Source organism: Elaeis guineensis, chromosome 6 (assembly GCF_000442705.2).
Source record: "Elaeis guineensis isolate ETL-2024a chromosome 6, EG11, whole genome shotgun sequence".
Lineage (NCBI taxonomy): Eukaryota > Viridiplantae > Streptophyta > Magnoliopsida > Arecales > Arecaceae > Elaeis > Elaeis guineensis.
Genome location: NC_025998.2, coordinates 50,131,250 through 50,140,651, shown reverse-complemented (window position 1 = coordinate 50,140,651; position 9,402 = coordinate 50,131,250). Strand labels below are relative to the sequence as shown.

Here is a 9,402-nt window from a genome sequence, read left to right as displayed (position 1 = left end):
ATCTTAAAATTTGTAAATAAAACTGCAAGCGCACGGTGTGCAGAGTAGCACGACCAGCGAGTATGGGTCGATCCCACGGAGACTTGGTTTCAAAATGATTTTCAAATCTATGCTCAAGCGAGCTTTAACAAAAATCAAAAGTCGAAAGTTGTTTTGCTAAAGACAATAAGACTAAGGATCTAGAGTTTTTGAATCCACTAGATCTAGATTAGAGAATTCTACCTAGAATTTTTCTTATTGATCCTAACGACTACTCCTCTTGCCTTTCTCAAGCATAGATTATGAAGGGACTAAGGTCCAACGATAACCCATCAAGATTCTTTACAGGGGAGTAGTAACTAGGATCCCTTAGGGTTTTCTCCTCCTATGCACTGAATCAAGCATGAACTATGAAGGGACTCTGACCCAACTGTAGTTCATCAAAAATTCTTGGCAAAAGAGGAAGAAAAAGAAACCCTAAGAAAAAGAAAGAATCCTATGTAAAATCCTTACTCATGATCTAGCTTCATCGCAAACCCTAGAAGGGATGCTTAGCTAGACATGATCTAAATCTACATGCAAAATTTAAATGCAGAAAAATAAACTATCCGAATTTCATAAATTAAACTATCCTAATTGCATAAATTTAAACTGCATAATTTAAACTAACCTAATTGCATAAAATTTAAATTGCATAAATTAAACTATCCTAATTGCAAGAAAAAGAAATTGCATAATGTAAAGAGATGAAATTGTATAAAAATAAGATTTTATATAAAAAAATTTATTACAAAAACCTCAAAGCTCGAGGCTTGAGAAGAGAGCTAAAAACCCCACTATCTAGGGTTACAAGCTTGATCGAAAGGAAGAATACCTAAAATAAGGGCCTTTGGGGGCTTTTTATAGGCATTTGGGGGTTATAAGGTTTTCAAAACTTTAGATGTGGGACTAAGAGGTTTTAGAGGATTGTTAGGGGGATTTATGGTGCGTCGATGGGTCCATGTTCCATGCGCCTGTTGCTGTGGACCAGGCGGCTAACCAAATCACCAAATTAGTTGATTTTTGACCAATTTTGATCTGATTTGACTCGGGTTTGACCCAATTGAGTCTTCTTTCTTCATTCTTCACTTTTTGGGTCAATTTAACTCCGTTTTGCATAAAATTTACGCCGTTGGAATCCTCGTTCCTTGTTCTTTCTATTGATGATCTCTTCTTCTGCAAAATATAATAACAAGTATCAATTTCTTAATAAAGTTAGATAATTTAGATATTAATTGATACTTTTTATGTCAATTTGTGACATAAATCACACCCTCCAACTTAATCATTGCTAGTCTCTTAGCAATGTACCAAAATAAGATCATATTCTAAAAAGATCCTTCCTTTGCAAATTAATTTAAGATCGAAATTCAAGAAGTTTTCTAGTATTACTAAGTAATGAGCTTCGAATTAGAATCGATAGTCAGTCTACTTAGAAGCTTTCTTAGAGTACACTTAAAGTTTTATAGTACTTGTGTGAGTGATAACTAACTTAGTATTTCAGTATTAACTTGTACAGGCCAATTGTATCATTTTTCATAACTTAGTTCGATTAATTTTCTATACACCCCAGATTAAACAAAGAACTAAGGTAGCTTTCACACTATTTTTTTTTTTTTTTTTTTTTTTGCTGAGCATCCTGGCCTTCCCACCACCGTTTGATGTGAATCTCAACACTTGACTTAGGTGAAGAGACCCGGTTACTAGGCTTAGGGAAATCCATATTTACTCTATGTTTTGTATTTTATTTCAGGCTGGTAGCTCTTTCCTTAAATTCAAATTCTTCAATTGGGGTGTAGAAAAAATTATCTAATTTAAATAATACTCAAATCTTTAATTGGCCTTACAATTAACACCTATTTTACCTTGTTAGTGTGTATGTGCAATTGAAAGTGCTAATAGTCTTTAAATGACCTAAGCCACCAAGAGTCTAACCAGCTAATCTTCTCCGTGACTCACTACATTAGCAAATACTTTCTAACTTACTCTTATTTCTTTTATAGATTAATTTATTTCATATATAAATATATATATATATATATTTATTATTTATTTTTTTACATAATATATTAAATGCAAGAAATAACTCATAGTGGAAGGAAAAGAAAATGATAACACCTGATTTTGTTCAAGCTCTCCCCCCAACTTGACCGACATTGTCCCCAATGGAGTTTATCTAATTTATTTGTCTTAAGCAAACTGAAAACAAAGAAAGTATTAGAAATTAAATAAGCTGGGTTGCCTCCCAGAAGCGTTAAGTTTTATCTCTTCAGCCAGACCAAACCTCGAAGCAACTTAATCAGAATAAGTTGGTTCATAAAGAACCATGGCATCTTCAATAGTCTTGACAGGTAATTCCAAGAATGGCTTTAATCGTTGACCATTAACTTTAAAGATAACACCATTACTTGAGTTTTCAATCTCAACAGCTCCGTGTGAAAAGACTTCCTTTACTAAAAATGGTCTTGTCCATCTAGACCTAAGCATTCCTGGAAACAGATGTAATCTAGAGTTATATAAGAGCACCTTTTATCCGATATTGAAAGTTTTTCTTATAATTGATTGATCATGAAATGCTTTGGTTCGTTCCTTGTATATCCTTGCATTTTCATAGGCTTCATTTCTAAGTTCTTCTAATTCATTCAATTGAAGCTTCCTATGGTTTTCAGCGTCGTTCAAATTTGTATTTAGTTGTTTGATGGCCCACATGGCTTTGTGTTCTATCTCAATAGGCAAGTGACATGGTTTACCAAACACAATCCTATAAGGAGACATTCCTAGATTGGTCTTGAAAGTGGTTCGGTATGCCCAAAGTGCATCAATTAATTTCAAAGACCAATCCTTTCTATTGGCACTAATAGTTTTTTCCAGGATCTGTTTGATTTGTCGGTTTGACACTTCAACTTGCCCACTAGTTTGAGGATGATATGGTGTGGCTAATTTGTGGGTGACATTATACTTTTTCATCAATGTTGCAAAAGGTCGGTTACAAAAATGGGTTCCCCGATCACTAATGATTGCCCTGGGAATACCGAAACGGGAGAGAATATTTTCTTTAAGAAACTTAATGACCATTTTGCTATCGGGTGTTCTACATGCAATTGCTTCTACCCACTTTGAAACATAATCAACTGCTACTAGAATATATTCATTTCCAAAGGAATTTGGAAATGGTCCCATGAAATCGATCCCCCAAACATTAAAAACTTCAACTACCAAGATTGGGTTGAGTGGCATCATGTGTCGCTTGGTGATTCGACCCATTTTCTGACATTGAGCACAACTTTTACAATATTCATGAGCATCCTTAAATAAATTGGGCCAATAAAAACCACATTGGAGAACCTTAGCAGCAGTTTTCTTAGACGCAAAGTGACCCCCCCATGCTTGATCATGATAAAAAGATAAAATATTCATGACTTCGTTATCTGGGATACACCTTCTAATAATTTGATCAGGACATTGTTTAAAAAGATAAGGATCATCCCAAATGAAATACTTCACTTGGACAAAGAATTTATATTTATCCTGCTTAGTTCAATGAGAAGGTATCTTGCCTATGGCTAAATAATTTACAATATCAGCAAACCAAGATTTAGTAGACACAGACATGAGTTGCTCATCTGGAAAAGATTCATTGATGGGTGGTTCACTAGATGGTGCAACTGGAATTCGGGACAAATGATCTGCTACAACGTTCTCAGTGCCTTTCTTGTCCCTAATTTCTAGGTCAAATTCTTGTAGGAGCAAAATCTATCTGATTAAGCGTGCCTTGGCATCCTTCTTTGCTAGGAGATGTCTAATGGTTGAGTGATCGGTGTAAACAATGGTGTGGGTCCCAACCAAATAAGATCTAAATTTCTCTAAAGCAAAGATAATGGCAAGAAACTCCTTCTCAGTTGTGGTGTAGTTAAGCTGCGCATCATTTAAGGTTTTACTTGCATAATATATCACTCTAGGCAGCTTATTTATCCGTTGACCTAAGATTACGCCCACAACATGATCGGACGCATCACACATTAATTCAAATGGTTCAGACCAGACAGGAGGATGAATGATTGGAGCTGATACAAGTGCATTTTTTAGAAATTCAAAGGATTCCAAGCACTCATGAGTAAATTCAAATTTGGTATCCTTTGCCAAAAGATTAGTCAATGGACGTGCTACTTTGCTAAAGTTGGCAATAAACCTTCTATAGAATCCAGCATGACCTAAAAATGAACGTATTTCTTTCACAGATTTAGGTGGTGGAAGACTTGCAATTAGATCTATTTTGGCCTTGTCCACTTCAATCCCCTTTTTAGAAATGACATGGCCAAGAACTATTCCCTGTTTGACCATAAACTAACATTTTTCCCAGTTGAGAACTAGGTGCTTCTCCTTACATCATTCTAGAACTAATTGCAGGTGATTCAGACACTCGGAGAAGGTTAGGCCAAAAATAGAAAAGTCATCCATAAAAATTTCTAGAAATCGTTCTATCATATATGAAAACATGCTGATCATGCATCTCTGGAAGGTTGCCGGTGCATTACATAGTCCAAAGGGCATTCGTCTATAGGCAAAAGTACCAAATGGACAGGTGAATGTAGTCTTTTCTTGATCTTCAGTGGCTATGGGGATCTGGTTGTAATCGGAGTATCCATCAAGAAAACAGTAAAACTCTTGTCCGGCTAGTCTTTCCAACATTTGATCAATAAATGGCAAAGAAAAGTGATCTTTCCTTGTCGCAGCATTCAACTTTCTATAATCTATACAGACCCTCCATCCCGTTTGGGTCCTAGTTGGGATAAGTTCGTTTGCATCATTTTGGACCACTGTTATCCCAGATTTCTTGGGTACTACTTGAACTGGGCTTACCCAAGAGCTATCAGAAATAGGATAAATTATTCCACTATCTAGGAGTTTCAGAATCTCCTTTTTAACTACATCTTTCATAACTGGATTAAGCCTTCTTTGGGCTTCTCTTGTTGGTTTAGCCTCTTCCTCTAAGTATATTCTATGTTGAACTATAGAAGGGCTTATTCCTTTGATATCTGCTATGGTCCAACCTATTGCCTCTTGATTTGCTTTTAGAACTGACAATAACTCCTCCTCTTGCTTGGGATCTAGGTCTGATGCAATAATTATAGGCAAAGTTTCTTTGGGTCCTAGATATGCATACTTGAGATGTTCTGAGAGGGGCTTCAGTTCTAAAATGGGTGCTTCCTCTATCGATGGTTTAGGTGATGAGTTCACCATCTCAATGATTGGTTCAGTAGGAAGTGTCGATTCCTGATTAATCTGATTTTCTTTAAGTATTTCATTGACATCCTCAGACTCATGGATTAACCAGGGGTTAGACTCTAGGTCGACTTCATCATCACTAATGTCAATGGATTCATAAATACCATCTTGGACTACATTGACATCAGCATGAGAAGAGGATTCCTGTTCTAAGTTAAAAACATTAAGCTCAATGGTCATATTCCCAAAGGATAACTTCATTAGACCATTTTGACAATTGATTTCAGCATTGGCCGTAGCTAAGAATGGTCTTCCTAAAATGACAGGTATATGTCCTTTAGGATTCGCAACTGGCTCAGTCTCTAAAATAATAAAATCTATAGGGAAAATAAAATTTTCAACCTTTATCAGAATATCCTCGACCATTCCCTTAGGGATCTTGAGAGATCTATCGGCTAACTGTAATGTGATCCCAGTAGGTTGAAGTTTTTCTAATCCTAGTTGTTCATACACCGAATATGGAAGGATATTCACACTAGCTCCTAGATCTAGCAAGGCCTTTTTTATATTGGTTTCTCCAATAACACAAGAAATTGTTGGAGCTCCAGGGTCCTTATATTTAATTGGCACATGGCTAGATAGGTATGAACTGACACTTGCAGCCAAAAATGCTTTCTTTGGTACATTAGTGGTCTTTTTCCTAGTGCAAAGATCTTTTAAAAATTTGGCATAAGTTGGAACCTGATGGATTATATCTAAAAGAAGAATATTAACTTGGACTTGTTTAAATACCTCTAAAATTTTGTCTAAATGTTCAGATTTATTGGATTTCAGTCTGTTTGGAAAAGGAGCTCTAGGACTTTTAAGTACTGGACTAGGTGAATTTTCAGTTTCTGGTGCTTGAGGTTGAAAGGTAGTAGTTTTAGAAGGTGACTCGGCAGATGAGTCATCTATATCATCAAGTGCAACTACCTTATTATCTATTTGTTTTCCTGATCTTAAGGTATGAATGGCATTTATACCATTAACTTGGTTTCCTTGTTGGGGTCGTGGACCATTTTGGTTCCTAGGATTTGGCTCAGGTTGGCTAGGTAACCTACCATGTTCTCGTTCACTAATGGTCGAAGCCAGCTGACTTACTTGCATTTCCAGACGGGCTATAGCTTGGGTGTTATTATTTATGAGTTGACCCATGGTTTGCATAAAGCTGGTATGTGTCTTCATCATGGCTTCTAGGCTTTTTTCTAAAGAGGTAATTTTCTTGTCATTATCATGGAAGCCTGGCGGGTTGTTCATTACTAGGTTGGACCTTAGATTTTGCTGATTGAAATTTGGATTGCCTACATTAGGATTCTGGGACCATGAGAAATTCGGGTGATTCCTCCAACCTGGGTTATATGTGGGTGCATAAGGATTGTTCAATGGTCCTTGATAGGTGGCATTCACCTGTGCACACTCATTCGAGTAGGAACATTCTTCTAAGACATGGTCTGGTGCATTGCACCCTTTACACATGGGTGCAGATATTTGATTTACATTGGCTGGTCTCTGTAATTCTAAGGCTTCCAATCTACGTGTTAAGGTTGCAATCTTGGCCTCTGATGCTAGGGTTGGTTGAATTTGATGCATTCCTCCTCTTGAAGGTGTAGCTTTATCAGGTTCCCTAGTTGTTTCCCACTGTAAATTTTTCTCGGCTAGGTCTTCTAAGAATTGCCAAGCTTCAGTAGTTTCTTTGTCCATAAATTGGCCTTAGCACATGGACTCTAGCATGGTTCTTGAGTTTGAATCTAACCCCTCATAGATGATCTGGCATAGTCTCCAAGTTTCTATTCCATGGTGTGGGCATTGGGTCAAAAGATTCTTGAAACGATCAAAGTACTTCCAAAATGATTCACCAGCTAGTTGGTAAAATTGATTTATTTCATTCTTAATCCTAGCTGTTTTATGATGGGGAAAATACTTTTTTAAAAATATTCTCACAAAGCCCTCCCAGGTTAGTGACAGAATAGTTTGGCAGACTATAAAGCCACTTCTTAGCATTGTCCTTAAGGGCAAAGTTGATTAATCTAAGTTTGACCTCATCCTCTGTTAATTGCAGTTTCATGGTTGCACATACCTCCTCAAATTCTCTAATAAATATATAAGCATCCTCTAATCCTATGAATTTTGGAAGCATATTTATGATTTGAGGTTTGATTTCAAAATTGTTAGCTGTGGGTTGTGGCAACCTGATACAAGATGGTTGGATGGAGCCAACTGGATAACACAAATCCTTAAGGGTCATGGGTTGGATTGGTTCAGCCATTGGAACAACAGGAATTGACTCAATTCTAACTAGACGACCCGACACTCTTCTCCACACACGAGGTGTACGGTTCTCGATGTTTATACAATTTTTTTTATAAAATTTTTATGTATAAGAAAAAGAAAGAGAAAAAATTCTAAAGAGAAGATCCTAAGGATTCCTAAATCTAAAAAAAAGTAATCAAATTAAGTTAAATTTTAATATATTTTTTTTTTTTAAACAAGTGAAACTATAAATTAAACTCAATCTATCCTAGGGTTAACCTAAATCAAGACAGCTCCTAACTGTTCCAAGATGACCCTTCAAGCCTTCCAAGTGGAGATTGATCAACTAGTTAGCCAGGTAAGTATAAGAGGTGGGAGGTTCACTCATCGTTGCCTTTCTAGACACCAAACGAGTTGGCCAGGCCAGCAACTGAACCAATTTAACAAACCACCCTCAGGCACTTGCCTAGACACCAACTAATCAAACAACTCAAACTTGGTAGAACTCTTAGGGTTCCTTATCCTATTGAGCTCGAATTCCTTAAGGTTGACGTCTAATTGATTTTAAGATTAAAGGTCTAGGTAATGCAATATGATGGAGATGGTTTTTGGGCTAAGGAAGGGTAATGAAATCCCCACCTTATCTTGTTAATGGGTTGATGCCCTTAGATTAATTATGAAAATGCAAATGCAAATAAACAAGATGACCAAGAATGTAAAAGATTTTAATTTAGAATTTTTTTTTTAATTTTGATATTTTACTTTACGATTATGAAATATCTTTTGTTTTGTTTTATTTTATTATTATTTTTTTTATGATTAAGTAAATTCAAATGATTAGGTCTAAAGGAAAAGTAATTAACTAAAAATAATAAAAGAGAAATTAGAAGCATACCTGAGTTTTCCAGCAATCACCAACTAAATATAGAAACCTAAAGGAAAAAGAAAGAGAGTTATAAAGCACGAAGAACAAATATTTGAAAATAATTTAAAACGCCAAATCCCCGGCAACGGTGCCAAAAACTTGATGTGCAAATCTTAAAATTTGTAAATAAAACCGTAAGCGCACGGTGTGCAGATTAGCATGACCAGCGAGTACGGGTCAATCCCACAGAGACTTGGTTTCAAAATGATTTTCAAATCTATGCTCAAGCGAGCTTTAACGAAAATCAAAAGTCGAAAGTTGTTTGCTAAAGACAATAAGACTAAGGATCTAGAGTTTTTGAATCCACTAGATCTAGATTAGAGAATTCTACCTAGAATTTTTCTTATTGATCCTAATGACTACTCCTCTTGTCTTTTCCAAGCATAGATTATGAAGGGACTAAGGCCCAATGATAACCCATCAAGATTCTTTACAGGGGAGTAGTAACTAGGATCCCTTAGGATTTTCTCCTCCTATGCACTGAATCAAGCATGAACTATGAAGGGACTCTGACCCAACTGTAGTTCATCAAAAATTCTTGGCAAAAGAGGAAGAAAAAGAAACCCTAAGAAAAAGAAAGAACCCTATGTAAAATCCTTACTCATGATCTAGCTTCATCGCAAACCCTAGAAGGGATGCTTAGCTAGACATGATCTAAATCTACATGCAAAATTTAAATGCAGAAAAATAAACTACTCTAATTTCATAAATTAAACTATCCTAATTGCATAAATTTAAACTGCATAATTTAAACTAACCTAATTGCATAAAATTTAAATTGCATAAATTAAACTATCCTAATTGCAAGAAAAAGAAATTGCATAATGTAAAGAGATGAAATTGCATAAAAATAAGATTTTATATAAAAAAAATTTATTACAAAAACCTCAAAGCTCGAGGCTTGAGAAGAGAGCTAAAAATCCCACTATCTAGGGTTACAAGCT

General features: G+C 35.8%; 1 non-coding gene across 1 annotated transcript; it reads left to right on the top strand.

Moving 5' to 3' along the window:
- The first annotated feature begins 7,072 nt into the window (after positions 1 to 7,072).
- Positions 7,073 to 7,179, top strand: LOC140858965 (small nucleolar RNA R71). Its single transcript, XR_012142368.1, has one exon. It is a non-coding gene; the product is annotated as a small nucleolar RNA R71 (small nucleolar RNA).
- Positions 7,180 to 9,402: the final 2,223 nt, after the last annotated feature.